Source organism: Orcinus orca, chromosome 3, assembly GCF_937001465.1.
Source record: "Orcinus orca chromosome 3, mOrcOrc1.1, whole genome shotgun sequence".
Lineage (NCBI taxonomy): Eukaryota > Metazoa > Chordata > Mammalia > Artiodactyla > Delphinidae > Orcinus > Orcinus orca.
In genome coordinates this window covers 177,353,300-177,367,186 of record NC_064561.1, presented here as the reverse complement: position 1 = coordinate 177,367,186, position 13,887 = coordinate 177,353,300, and the positions used below count along the sequence as shown (strand labels likewise).

Sequence of the window (13,887 nt, the reverse complement as noted above, 5' to 3'; positions counted from 1 at the left end):
AATATTGTGAAGTGCTCTCCAAGGGATACCAGCCCCCTGCTCAAAGCCTCCAACACCCACGGTTCTGCCTGAGGTGCCCTTTTACTCACTACAGTCTCTCCTGGGTGAAAGGCCTGGACTTGGAATACTGTCAAATATGGAGGTGACTCCACAATACTGATCTCTGGTCCCAATCATCCCCAGACAGTCCAGACTCACATATATGACTGCTTATTCTCTCTGACCTTCAACCCCAGTTTTATATGACCCTAGGATAATCCCTGACTTTCCTTCCAAAATCTACACAAGTCCCCAGAACTTCTGTCTCAGTAAATGGTCCACAATCCAACAACCTACTCAAACCTAAAGTTTACTATGGCTCCTAATTTTTCTTCCCCTCTCCCCCAGTGCCCAAGCCACCAGAGTACCTCTGACCCTGCTTCTAGAAACGTGCCACATCCATCCAGTTTCTCCACCAAAACCCTAGACAGTACCACCACCATGCCTCGCCCGGTCCCCTGTGATGGCCAGCTAGCTGGTCATCCTTCTTCCCCTCTTGCTGCTCTACAATCCATTTTCTCCATGGCGACCACGAAAATTTAAATGACAATTTAAAAATGCAAATAAATCCTGTCCCACTGCTACTTCGGCAAAGGTTTCCCAATGCCCATAATAAATATCGAGGTGTCCTGTCCTGTCTTACAAAGTGCTATGCACCCTAACACTTGCCCATCTCTTGCTCTCCATTCACACCACTCTCCCCTTCCCCACTGCACACAGGTGGCCCAAAGTTGCCCCCTAGTCACTGCCTATCACGTGACCCTATCTGGATTCTCCGCATTGTACTTACCACTATATGTTACTATTAGCGTTTATAATCTAACTCTCCCCCAAAACATACATTCCATGAGAAGTAGGAGGCTTCATATTAGCCAGTATATCATCAATACCTAAAAGAGTTCCTACCCTGTGTGTACTCAATAAAGATCTGTTTGGAGAGAGCAGGTGGGTGGACACAGGTTATTTCTCCTTGTCACTTTCCTTGCAATTTTCAAGAAAATGGTTAGTGTGTTACAACAATAATAGAAACATAATTTCCAACCCGACATTAATTGGGATGCCCCTGATGACCCCCGTGTACAGGAAGAGATGCTTCAGAGGCACCATGTGTTTATACAGATGTTTTATCCATGATGGATTTTTGTTTAAGATTAACCACCAATCATGTGTTTTCTGCAAGGAAATTACACAGGGAGAGTGGGTTCCAACCCTCAAAATACTTGCTGCCTCAGTGAAATAAAACCAAGATACTATGTGCAGAAACCTATAGCTGCTTTTAAATAACATTTAGGATAGGTGGGTCTATTGCTTTATAATTCTTCTCTGTAATAGTCTGCCATGGGAGCTCCCTTGGTGACCATTATAAAATAAAGGGGGTAAAACACACTGTGGATTCAAAAGTTATAAATTATTCACTGGGGTCGGCGTCCGAGTAACCTCTAAATTACCTTAGCAAGTTTCTTAACCTCTCCATGCCTTGGTTTACTCATTTCTAAACTGTGGATAATATTAGAACCTGCTGTGCATGGTTGCTGAGAAGATGAAACGATATAAATAAAGTAGTTATACCAGTGCCTGGGATGTAGGGTGTGCTCAAATAACTTTAGCCACTGGTATGAATTATTGCTAAGTTAGTACCAGTGGTTTATAACATGTTCCATATTATGAAATGCTGGAGAACCTCTATCAAATTTCTATTATCATTTCCACATTACAAGGGGCTGTTCAATGACCTCCTCTTTTTAACTGGTCCAAGTCCTTCAGACACAAACATGCAGGCAGGTGGAGGTGACATAGAATATTTACACTCCACCCTTTCTATGCACAGGGAACTGGCCTGCATTCAGAAAAAGAAGAACCTACTCCAAATCAATAGTCTTCACAAACCATGCACCTGTGGTTAGAAATGTTAGCTGTAGGTATCTCTGACCAGTCAGGATTTGCTTAAGAAAACAAAAATGACCTTGTAAATGCTCTTCCATAAAGACAAAACTTGAACCAGAAAATAACAGTCAAAGTTAGAGTATACATGACACTTAACATTATAACCACAGAACAAAGTTAGACCATCATAATTCACTTTTCTTATTATTGCTATTATTATGACATCCCAGAAAAAACTTCTAAGACCTTGACACCACCCTAATTCCATCTGGATTATGAAATAATCTTAGAAGAGCATAAAAGCACATAAAATAGAAAGCTGCAAAAGAAATGTAATCAGCTCCTAGAAATATAGCAGTGGAATGATCAGGTTAGCATATAACTACATATCAAATAGAGTTAAGAAGGAATTCCAGAAAAAAAAGAGAAAAGTCAGAGTTGGGAGAAAAGAACTAGATTTGCCTACTAAAAATATGCTTGTTTCAGTGAAGATATTTCAGAATGAGCATTTGTACGGGAAACACGTGGTCATTCCATGCTTCACTGATGTTGTTCCTTCTTCTTTGGGTCCTACTGTGTGCCTGGCCTGTGGAAGCTTCCTACCTGCTGGTCACAGCTCAGCTCAGAACATGTGTATGTGTTCAGGGATGGGTGATAAAAATGGTGGCCAGCGGTCCACACCATCCAATGAAAACCATTGTGTGTATATGTGTATGTGCACGTGCTTGTAGCACCAAGTCAGTGAAAGATCATTTAAAAGGTGCTGCACAGCTGTGGATCCTTCAGTAGCTATCAATTAACTTATCAGAAACTCATAATTAAGCCACAAAGCTGGGCTTTAGTACACTGTTTTAGACATTTATTTCATTGATTGTATTCCTGCCTTAGTGACCTTCATGAGCTCAAGGCTAGTGCTATCTGTGCCTTTATCTACAAACCTATATATCTATCAACATATCTGTATCTATTTATATCTATCTCTCTATCTACCTACCTATCTGTCTATAGATATACATATTCAACTGACTCAGAGTTGTGCTCCCAGCATAGCAGGGACTCTGTAAAGGCACATCAGTGCTGTTGTTTGAACATGCACATCCCTGATATCCGCTTTACAGGAAATACGACTTCAGAGTTCTGAGCCTGGTCAGCCCCATAACCTAAGAGTCATGCTACTCTGTGCTATTTTTACATTTAATAATACGTACTCCTTGAAGACAGATACAGATGAAATTCCAGTGCAATACTAAGAGTGCGTGTGAACACTCAATTTAAGAAACGTTAAATGCCAGGAAGAAGCAGACACCTGATCCTACTGCATGGTGGAGGGGGCCATTGGTCTTGGTCTGTGTGATACTAGACTACTGTCAACTTCTCCTCCAGTTATCTTCTCGACTCATAGACAACCATCAGGGAGAAACAGACTCCGGAAGGATTGTGCAGTCTTTCCTCTCTAAGAAGTACTATGAATGATGTGCACTTACACTAGAAAGCAGCAAACACTCTGGAAAAACAGTGGAATGAATGGCCTCAGCTGGACAATATGGGGACAGTCCATAACGGCTACCACAAATCTAATTATTTAATTATTGCAAAATCATGAAATAAGCATCTTAAATCAAACATAGCATAATCAGAAGGCTGGAGGAGCACATTCTTATCACACTCTTAAGGACCATTACAGTAAATCATGTTTTACAAAATTTCGGTCGGAATCACTTCACTAAATAACACATACGTATTCAGTGCTTATTGTGTGTTGAGTATGGGGAAGATGAACACAATCAAGTCAAGGGTTTCCTGGTCTGAAAGGGAAAGACTGCGTGTTTACAAGGAACAGTACAATGAATCCAACTTTAAATTGCCATTGTAGGGACATGCCCAGGAACGTGGGGACACAAAGGATGTGCCACGTAATTTATCTAGCCATGGAGACAGAAGATAAGGGTCTATAGAGGAGGTGACATGTGAATTGAGAATCGGTGAACAAGTAAGTACCCACCTGCTGGACAATATGGGGAAAATTATACCAAATACACTAAACTCTGGTTGGGGGTAGAGGGTGAATAATCCCATTCCTTCCTCTTGCAGACAATCTCATGTACTTCCAGTTCTGTATCCAAATTAGAAATAGGGTTTTTCTTATCCAGTTTGAAAAATCCCAAAAGATCCATCCATCCATCTACCCAACCAATAAACATTGACAGCTTTTATGTCTCAGGCCGTTCGCTATGCCTGAAGATAGAGCAATGATCAAATGAGGCAAAAATCCCTGCCCTCATGGAGCCTACATTATGGGTAGGGCAGAACTTATTCAAATGGTGAGGATGGCGGGGCAAGAGGTGAAGTCAAGGCACTGAACCCTTCGGACTCCAGTAGGGAAGGGAGATGAGCAATTGAGGTAAATGGCCAGAGATGTGGAGTGACACCAGGGAATGGTGGTGTCCTGAAGCCAGATGGAGCAAGTGCTTCAAGGAGCTGAGAAGGAGGGATTATACTGTACAAACACTGCTGACACTGTCACGTGTGATGCTGCCTGCATGTCGACCACTGGATGTAGCAACATAGCAGGATTGATGGAAGGACTGTGTGGTCCAAGTGGGTTCCAGAGGAAGTGGACACACAGGAATTGAGGATAATAATTACAAACAAATGTTTTCAAGGAATTTTTCTGTACAGAGAAGAGAATTAGGTCATAGCTGGAGGGGAAATTCAAGCCAACACTTCATTTATTTTTAATGGTTTAATGTTTGCATTCCTATTGGAAAGATCCAGCAGAGCTGGGAAAATAAAAACTGATGATGCAAGAAAGAAAGGGTCTTTGAGTAGAAGAGAAGGAATGGGATTTTGGTGTCCAAGCTGGAGTCTTGGCCTCAAGTAGAACTGTTCAGAGTGGCCACCAGGTGGGATGTGTGATTGGCCAGTTGGGGCAAGAGCCTCACCATCACTGTAGCAAGGATGTGACTTTCTATGGAAGGAGGAAGAAGAGCTCTCAAAGGCTGTGAAGCTGTGAGCAGGGCGGTCACCTCCCCCCATCCCCCCAAAAAATTCTGAGCAATGATAAACAATTTAGATATACCCACCTAATTCCTCAACGCTGGAAGTGGAAGATCTGATCACTATTTTGAGACATTGTTATACGAGAATATGCTGGTATTTACTTCCCAGAACCTCCTGACCATCTCTCCAACCTTTGCTTTTTCTGCTTTGGTTTAACCAAGAGTGGTTACTGCCCAAGCTTTACGCAAAAGCAAATGAAACAAAATGACTCTGCTCCCTTTGTGGCCTGGGAGGCTAAAACAGACACAAACACACATGAAAACCGCATGAAAGGCCCCAGTGGATAAAACATGAACTGATTAGGTTTGTAACCCTGCAGCTATAGGAGCCTCTCCAATACTCTGATCTGGAGACCACAAGGCAGGAAAACCTCAAGTCCCCTGAAATCCAAAAATCCAAACATGGGGTCATTTTTATGCCCTTTGGAGATTTCTGCCAAAAAAATATCTTACGCACAGTTTAATCAAGGGGGCAGTATCCTCACACACACACACATAAAGCTTCAAATCCAAGCAATTAACCCCACACACCTCTGCCCCTCAAATCGGTGTCTGAGAATGAACAGTACACATATGGCATTCCCAGCCCGACTTAAACACAAAACGAAGGAAAGAACATGGATTCTGAACTTCACCACACATCTGTGACTCACAAATATTTATAGTAGTCACAAAGCCGGGACAATAACACACTTGGCAGTTACTCACCTAAACAAGCAATTAAAAAAGGCCAAAATTCCAACAGGGAAGAGAACAGGAGAGAAAGCAAGGTTTCCCCAGCTCCCTAACGGGAACTCCAATGCCTCCTCGCGTGGATAATGGAAGCAGACAATTCTCCTGTCCATGGACTTAGCTAATGTGGAGTGAGATGCACACGACAAAACAGATCAGATATGCAAGGGGCCTTTCCAGATCGCCTCATGGTGATTTTCCATCCGGCTGACTCGACAATGGGACAAGAATAATAAGATGTGGAGACCACAGCTTTAGTATTCCAGACTTTATTGAGAATGACAGGCTAAATCTTGATCCCCAAATACAACCACGCAGTGTGTTTAAGCAACAGCTGTACCTTGCGTCAATAATATACATAGAAATGCATTGCAAATACCACAAAATAGAATTCCTATCAGCACAGCAGCACCACCTGAAACAATGACAGCAAAATTCAGAATTTTACAGCCAACAAATCTAGAAAACTAAGGAAAGATGGAGACTTGAGTTGGGGTTCAATCTTTCCAGGTTCACATCATCTCAGAAAGAGAAATCTAGCTAATTCTCTATCTTTTGGAACTCATAAACTATGAAACCATTATGGTAGGCACATGAAAATTAATAATGAAATTAATATTTTAGGTAAGTGCTTTAAAAGTCAACAAGTGAAGACATCAACCAATACACATGAGATTCAACCAGTGTTGCCTTGGTCTTTCAGATGCACCACAGAACATTTAATGCAAACACCAAAAGTTAGGAACAGAAATGAAACAAGAGGAAAAACACTGAGATATGACTTAATACTGCTCAGCATAATGAGTTAAATTCTATTAAATAAAAAATGTGAAATACGGTTGTTAAAAAAATAGGTAAAATGCAAACGTTAACCATTCCCTGACCAAAAGAGGAAAGTAAAAGAATGAAAGAATTTCAGTTGTCTGGGTGTAAACTTGGTCTCTATTTGTAGGATGAAGCAATGTGTCGTTGAGATCTCTCATTCCTACAAATATTTTGATTGTCTGAACATATTCCTTAGATTAACATTGTCAGATAACTTTTGTCAGAGAGCTAAAAGAGAGGCACAATAAAACTATGAGAAGAATTACAAAAAATGATAGCTATTCTTAAATAACTGAACTCTTCCCTGAATGAAAGAATTGAATATTTTTAATAACATCAGAAGAAAGTAAAGGAAAATTTTTATTAAATTTCTAAGCACTGGTGAAACAATTATGAAGGAACTATTTGGCAACACTAAAATAAACTTCTTTAAGCTTAAAAGGATAAAGTTAACAAGCAAATAGAGTGGGGGGAAATGACAAAAAGGGTTAATATTCTTTTTTTTTTGCGGTAAGCAGGCCTCTCACTGTTGTGGCCTCTCCCGCTGCAGAGCACGGCTCCGGACACGCGCAGGCTCAGCGGCCATGGCTCACAGACACAGCCGCTCCGCAGCATGTGGGATCTTCCCGGACCGGGGCACGAACCCGTGTCCCCTGCCTCGGCAGGCAGACTCTCAACCACTGCACCACCAGGGAAGCCCACGGTTAATATTCTTAAAAATAAATTCTGTTAATATCTGTAAGAAAATGCTGAATCTCAAGAACTAAATGGGTATAAAATAAGGACTAAAAATTCTTTCACACATGTAAGTTCCCTTTCTACTTTCTCTCTGTCTCCCCCTTCTCAAAAAATGGCTAATTATCACAAAAAGTTTTTACAAATCTACCAAATACCATAATGAATAAACAATGGAACATATAAAAGGAAGCAATACTATTAAATTGATTAAAAAATTAATGATGATAATGATAGTAAGGTTTTAGCAAAACAAACTCTCTAACATATTATTGGTGAAGTATAAAGGTCTAGGACACTTCTGCAAAGCCTACTGGCAATCTGATTAAAACTCACTGGCTCTGAAATAGCAAAGCAACTACAGCTATTCTGACTTAATGAATTAACCTTCAATTTTAAAAAAAAGCTTTATAATAATAGCTGATATCATGAAGCATCTACTTTATGCTCCAAAATTTCTACTCTTCATAAGGTAGTGATAGTGTGAGGTGTAAAAAACCAGAAAGCAGCAGTGGAATCCAGGTGTCTGCTACACTCCCCTTGTCATGATCCTTTCACATTGTCTATGATTTTTGTTAACTGAAAATAATATATACCTCCAGCAAAGAAGAAGCAGTTAAATTACATTATACTGTCTTTACATGATAGAATATTATGATGCATTAAAATGAGATTTATTAACAATTTTCAATAAGATGATATAGGCAAAATTTTATGTCTAGTGTTATTTCAACTCTGTAAAACATTCACAAAAGACTACATTAACTGACAGCAGTGATTGTCTTTGGTGGAGGCATTATGGGTGAATTTTCCCCTTCTTTTACATAATTTCCATAAGTAGCATTCACTATTTTAATCGTTTTTTTCATATTTTTAAACTGCAAAACTACAACATTCCTGAGAAAACTTTAGATAGTGAATATATGGCTCGTAAAGGGCAAACACCCTCAACCCCAGAGATAATCTACTGAGAGTTTGGTATGTACTGGTCTATGTTCTACCAGACTTTGTAGCACACAGGCACTTGTGTGCAGAGACGGTGTGTGTGTGTGTGTTTAAGATGAATGGGATTCTATTGAATATATTATTCTGCAACCTGCTTTTTCCAGTTAATAAGGTACCATACACAGCTTTCCAATACTTTTATAATCTGAATTTTACTTTTTATATCATTGCCATTAAAGTGAAGAACACTTTTCCGTTACTTGTGGAACAAGTACCAAGGGACGAGTGGCTCTGGAAAAAGGCACATCTTCAAAAGTGATCCTACATCAGGCTCACGGGCTTGCTACAGTTACTTATTTCTATGAAAGAATAGGACAGGTCCCTGCTTAAACTCCTTCAAGAAACACAAATTAATTGGCTTTGCTTTACCCGTCTTGCTAGATGATAAGCAGTGAGATAGAGAGTCAAACAAGCCTTGAGGTGTCAGAAGTATCCTTTTGTAAGAAAAAGTTAAACAGAAAAAGTTAAACAAAAAACAAACCTACTTCATCTGATGTATGTGGCCAAGGGTATGGCCGTGATTTAAGTATGTCAATCTTGTTCAAACTTGACTCTTGTAAACATCTGCTTTTGCTCAGAATAAAAGATGAAGATTTGATACCAGAACACTTCTGTGCAACATAATTACAAGACAGCCCAAGATAATTGCATATTTGCCCTAATATGTATAAGCAGCAGCATGTATAAGGCTACAAAATAAAAATGTCACATTTAGAAATTATATGGAGACCAAAATAGGAAATGCTACCTGAACTTATTTTGTAAATGAGCTATACATTCTGGATTACCAAAATATTCTTGATCAGGCCCTGTTTTGAGCAGAGCTATAGTCTAGGTGCTTGGACTTAGACTAATACACTAGAGGCATGCCGACCATGGAAAGCATTGGGACACCAAATGCACTCACTCCAAGGAGTAGGTTTTTGCAGCTACAGTAGACTTCATTAAAAGTGGGTTATGATTAAATTCTGAGCATCCAAGCTAAATTTTGTTAAGGGACTCATACCTACTGGCCACTAAAACACTCTCACTCTCTGCACTGGGATCTTTGAGCACTGCATGTAGATCAGGGCTCAGTGAACTACAGCCTGTGGGGCAAATCCAGCTCAGCTTGACAACAGTCTTTGTAAATAAGTTCTACTGGAACACAGCTACGTTTGCTCATTTACATATATCATCTGTGGCTGCTTTAGGCTACAACACAGAGCTGAGTTAGTGTAACAGATATGGCCAGCAAATCCTAAAATGTTTACTACCTCACCATTTTCAGAAAAAGGTGACCATCTCCTGATATAGACTGCTGTTTGAAAAACTGATTTCTCACTATTTATTGTGAGCTTTTCTTTAAGGACCTGAGTATTTCCAGTACAGAATAAAAGTGTGTCTGTCCTTATTCTCAGGAGCCATTTTTAGTGCTAAGAGGTAGTACTGGGTTAGGGCTTAGAACATAGGTTCACATCACAGCTCTGCCTCTGACCGCTTGTCAGATCTTGAGCTGATTACTTAACTTCTCTGTGCTTTCACTTTCTTTCTGGAAGCCTGCTCATTCATTCACTGCCATTTTTAACAGCAGATATAAGTGGTGCTCATCAACCATCACAGTACCTCAATCTATAAAACTGTTGGCTTCTTCATTTCCCATCGGAGCGTCCGACTTACCAAGGAGGGAAGGGATGGAGTGTTTCCTTGATCATGTATCACACAAAGGATCCACAGTCACTCGGGCAGGGCAGCCCAACTCTCACATACCAGTGCTTCAAAAAAGAAAAGAAAAAAAAACAGAGATTCTATTAACCCGTTTTAAAAGAGGCCATGGTCATTTTTTATCGATTCTGGAAAGTTCCATGAATGCCTTGCACAGCCAGCTGCTTTGGCAAGGCTTAGCACAGAACAACAGAATAACTTGGAAATCACAAATGTGACAGCCCTAGCCTCGTATCCCATGCACCAATGGACTTCTTTCTTCAGAAAAGAAGAAATAAAAATTCAAATATTGTTAATGTATGAGAACAAATCTCATGAAACTAATAAAAGGACCATCATTCCACACCTGTTTGAATTACTTTTAGCAGTTTGAACATCAAATTCAGACAGATGGTGTGAATCTACCCATTTTATGATGGCTCTTCCATTCTGTTTTGGGGAATATATTGTACCTTAAGTAATGCATTTCAAAAACAGGAGATAAAGGCAGAAGGTATAGAATAAACTATACTAGATTTTGAGCTTGTATTTTTATTTACATATTAATTTGTTTGATGCACAATATGATAACTTTATTTTAAAAAGGAATTGTAAACCATGAAAATAATTCACTTTACTAAAACCACGTAAAGTTATCCAATCTGCTCATTCAATTTAACACATAAAAATCCTGAAAACTGGATATCGGAATGTGATGAAAAACTACCACAAAGCACCAGCCTCCCTAGAACCATGTATGCCAGAAATTGAAGAAATGGGTTACTTTCCATTTCATATTCAAACAAGAAATGTGTCCATTACTATTTAGTGATGCCTGTCACTTCATATATTACAATTTGGGGGCTCATGCTTTTTCTGTTGTCCTAGTTCACGCAGTGTCTTTCTACTCTCTTCAATCCGCAGTTTCTGGCTGCCATAAACCTCAAACACACTGATGTTGCCTATCCCAACACAAACACTTGAGTAGCAGCTGAGGATGATGATGAGAAAAGGGGGAGAAGTTCCCAGAACATTCTGGAACATTCTGGCTAACCCTCTATGCCATGATTCCTACACTGTCTACTTAGTAATAATCTAAAGGCCATCTGCTTGTAGAAGATCAACTGAATTACATCTGGAAATTTATAAGATTTTCTATCTGCTGAAATGCCATTTGAAAGTCCTGAGGTTCAGAGGTGAGAGGGCAGTGGCTGGGTGACAATGTCTCTCTATGAGGCTCCTGGCCTCCATGAGGTGCCTTTGGTAAGTTCATGGGAAGCAAGTGGGTGATCCAACATATTCAGAACTTATTCAGAACTGCCCGGGAAGGCGCCCACAGCCCAGGCGCATTCATGCACTGCAGCATCACTGATCCCTATGAGGTCCCAGCTGAGTCTTTGAAAGTCTGTGACTTCATACTTTGGAAAGGAGGAGGTGCAGATGCAAATCCTTGAGGCCAAAAGAGGAGTAAGGGAGCTCTCCCCAAGGTAAGAAGGCATACTCAGCCCAGGAAAAATTCCTAGGAGCAGCCAATTCCTTTCTCACAACACCAATAATATCCTCTTTGGGTGTGGCAACAAATATGTTAGTTGGGGTTTCTTTATTAAACAGCATGCTTGAATACAACAACTTCCGCTCTTGAGCCCTGAAATCTATTTTACAATTAGTACTAAAATTTCTTTGTATTTGTTTATCTCTTAATCAAAATTTAACTAATAAAGTTGGACAGGTCCACCGGTTACTGCCATGAATACCCAGCAATTCCTACAGACTCCCATGTGTCAGAATTAAATTAAAAACAGGGCTGCTAATTAGGTCCGGAGGCTAAGCGCCCCCATCCTCCCTCAGTGAGATTATAAATTAGCGGATGTCGCCTCTCAGCTAGGACATCCAAGAGTCACGCCTACAGAGAATGGCCAGCCTCTTAAACGGCAAAGGACACAGAGGCCAAAGAACACATTGGAAGAATCCAGAAGCACTGACAGAACCCCACGACAAATACCACAGGAAGAGAACATCCCTGCTGAATCCAGGCAGGGACCGCCTGCAACCTGCACGGCCAGACACTCCAGGCCCAAATTTCAGACTTCAAAAGCGAGTCCCTTTCTTGTGAAAAGGCGACACTCAAGGCACGGAATGCCCATAGAGTTCACACAGCTTGGGGGACAGCAGGACTCCCTTTAGAATCTGAAATCTAAACCAGAAACTAGTTCCAGCAGCAGGATCCAGGGACACACACCCTGAAAGGCTGTAACTATGCCTGTAGTTACATCAAAGGCGAAAAGTGTGTTTTACCACCCTGGCCCATGACAGCCAAGCAAACAGCATCAGGACCTTCTGCTATGGAGGGTAAACCCTTGCCCGGGTAGGCATGCCACCCTCTAAAGGAATATATACCATTCAACATGACACCCACATGTTTTAAGCAGTGTAGGGTCGGGAGCGGAAACCACAGCAACAAAGCAGTGACCTTGAATAGGCTAAGCTGAAGTCACAGACATTGGCCCCTCCAGGTCTGGAAGCTGAGCTCTCTCATCCTCTCCCAGTGAGGTCATAAATTAGCTGATGTATAAACGGTAAATCACTGCCGTATTTCCCAGAAAACTGAGGGAAACTTCAAAAGGTTAAGAAGCTACAAAGCCCCCGAGGGTCATCTCAGACTGAGGTTGGAATATTTTAAAGTGGATATTTAACTCCCCATTAAATAAGAAACTGCTTATGTTTTATTAATATATATAAATGTCCCCATTTGACTCGATTCCATATTACCCTTACTATTTGCTCTTTTACTTAATATCAACTTTAGTAGAAAGAATTCCTGTGTCCTCTGCCTCGTGATTCTCGATTAGAGCCTCACCACGGCAAAAGAGCCGCCATCAGCAATGTGCGGACCAGCTGGGGAGCGCGCAAGGCCAGTCCATCTGAAAGGCCACTCCCATGCACAGCTAAGTCGTAAGAAGGCTCAAAGGAGCAGCTCCAAGGAGCTAATAGACTAGAAAAGCAGACAATTAGGGCACATTAACATGAAAAAGAGAGGAGACTTCATCCAAAGGAAGGGGGTGTCATGGAAGCCTCAGTAAAACGCCAGGATGAGAGTGGTATTTAGGAGAATCAATATGGCAGCTCTGAAGAGAATAGACAAGAATTGGAGGAACCACGGGCGAGAAGCTGCCACAAGAGAACTGTAAATTTTAAAATATTTTTTAAAAGACTATAAATCATAGCCCATTTTTGCAAAACATTAGCTGTATAGGAACATCAGTCTAGAAACTCAGTGTGGACCCATGAGGAATGAATGTCTTTGAAATTAAGACAATAACAAACTCTGAGAATCAGAATCTTCTCACTAGGAATGAAGATACAAAATAAGTAAAGGATATTATTGTTTCCTCCCTCGTCCAACACCACTCAGAGGTGAACGAGGAGTTGAAGAAAATGGGTTGACTGTCTCTGTACACGCCATGCCGCTCCCCTTCCTGACACGGTCCCTAACTTCGCAGTCCTGCGTGACGTCACCTCTGACAGTCTCTGCCGTTCCCTTTCAAACACGTGTGCCTCGCTGGATGGTGCTTGGAGAAATCAACAGCAGACACTGAGGGTATAGAAAGATGCTGCCTGAAAGTAAGGCAGGCTCCTGTGGGCTGGGAGGGTCATCAGAAACCCCCAGGCATCCAGAAAAAGAAAAGTGCTGGCAACAGGAACAGGGAAAGGGGCAGGAAAGCAAAAATGGTAGAGAGGAGAGGGGGAAGAGGGAGAGAGGAAAGGAGGACACTTAGAAAAGCAAGGAGGGGAAAGAGAAGCAAATACACAAGCAGCAGCCTGCAGAGACATTGGGGTGCTCTGAAAGGTGCAGACTTCTAAGGACATAAGTGATCACGGGCAGGCTGGGCTCCAGGCAAGAGGGACGAGGGCAGAGCCTCTGCTC

General features: G+C 41.2%; 1 protein-coding gene across 4 annotated transcripts in view; it reads right to left on the bottom strand.

The window, feature by feature from the left end:
* SEMA5A (semaphorin 5A) overlaps positions 1 to 13,887 on the bottom strand; it is a 477,303-nt gene that overhangs the window by 343,536 nt on the left and 119,880 nt on the right. For all 4 annotated transcript variants that reach the window (XM_049708240.1, XM_033436601.2, XM_033436598.2 and 1 more), the window contains one exon: positions 9,939 to 10,033. The gene's annotated coding sequence lies outside the window, so the exon portion shown is untranslated. The remainder of the gene's footprint in view (positions 1 to 9,938; positions 10,034 to 13,887) is intronic.